Source organism: Tarenaya hassleriana, unplaced genomic scaffold (genome assembly GCF_000463585.1).
Source record: "Tarenaya hassleriana unplaced genomic scaffold, ASM46358v1 Cleome15, whole genome shotgun sequence".
NCBI lineage: Eukaryota > Viridiplantae > Streptophyta > Magnoliopsida > Brassicales > Cleomaceae > Tarenaya > Tarenaya hassleriana.
In genome coordinates, this window is record NW_010964923.1 from 1250845 (window position 1) to 1251909 (window position 1065).

Below are 1065 nucleotides of genomic sequence, written 5' to 3' on the forward strand. Positions count from 1 at the left end.
GCGGTTCGGTTCTTTCTGTTTTACAAAAATAGGTACCAATCGGGTTTTTTATTATATTCGGTTCGGTTCGATTTCGGTATCGATTCGGTTAGGTTCGGTTCCGGGTTTTATTAAAAAATGTTAGATTTTCTTTAAAAATATTCGGTTTTTCGGGATTTTTAAAATTCATTTGGTTCGGTTCGGTTCCGGAAAAAATCGGTTCTTTAAAAATGGTACTGTTCGGAAAATAACAACGGTTTCGGGTTAGAAAAAATACCGTTTTAAAGGTTTGGTCTGATCCGGTTCCGAAGAACCGAACCAAAACGTCCGCTCAAATTCGGGAGGGATAACATTTTATTCTTCCACTTTTCCGTTTTGCCACCCATTCATTTGGTTCGGTTCGGTTCCGGAAAAAATCGGTTCTTTAAAAATGGTACTGTTCGGAAAATAACAACGGTTTCGGGTTAGAAAAAATACCGTTTTAAAGGTTTGGTCTGATCCGGTTCCGAAGAACCGAACCAAAACGTCCGCTCAAATTCGGGAGGGATAACATTTTATTCTTCCACTTTTCCGTTTTGCCACCCATATTTGGATTTAGAGATTAGATCTTGAATATATATATATATTCAAGAGGCCAATAAAACAAAAAGTAGACAAATTTCTTGGTGGTTGAAGTGGGTATGAGTGAATTGACATTATAAATTTTACCTTCTCGAGGAAAAAGCCAAATGCTTGCTCTCGAGGGAAATATAACAAACACATGCACATTAATTTGGTGCCATGTGCAATTTTTTGTTTTTATATAACTTGAGGAACCCTAGCTTTCACTTTGATATATATTTAGTGGAAAATTAGCTGATAATATTAATAAGGGAAAATGACATAAACCCACACAAATTAAGTCAAATATGTAAGATTAGTACATCAATTTTTAATTTGACAATTTTCCACGCTTGAATTCAAATTATCCCAATTTATCACACAAAATGATAAATTATTTTCTCCTTTGCGGGGGAATTTGGAAATTATTTTCTCATTTTGTGTGATAAATTGGTATAATTTGAGTTCAAGTGCGGAAAATTATCA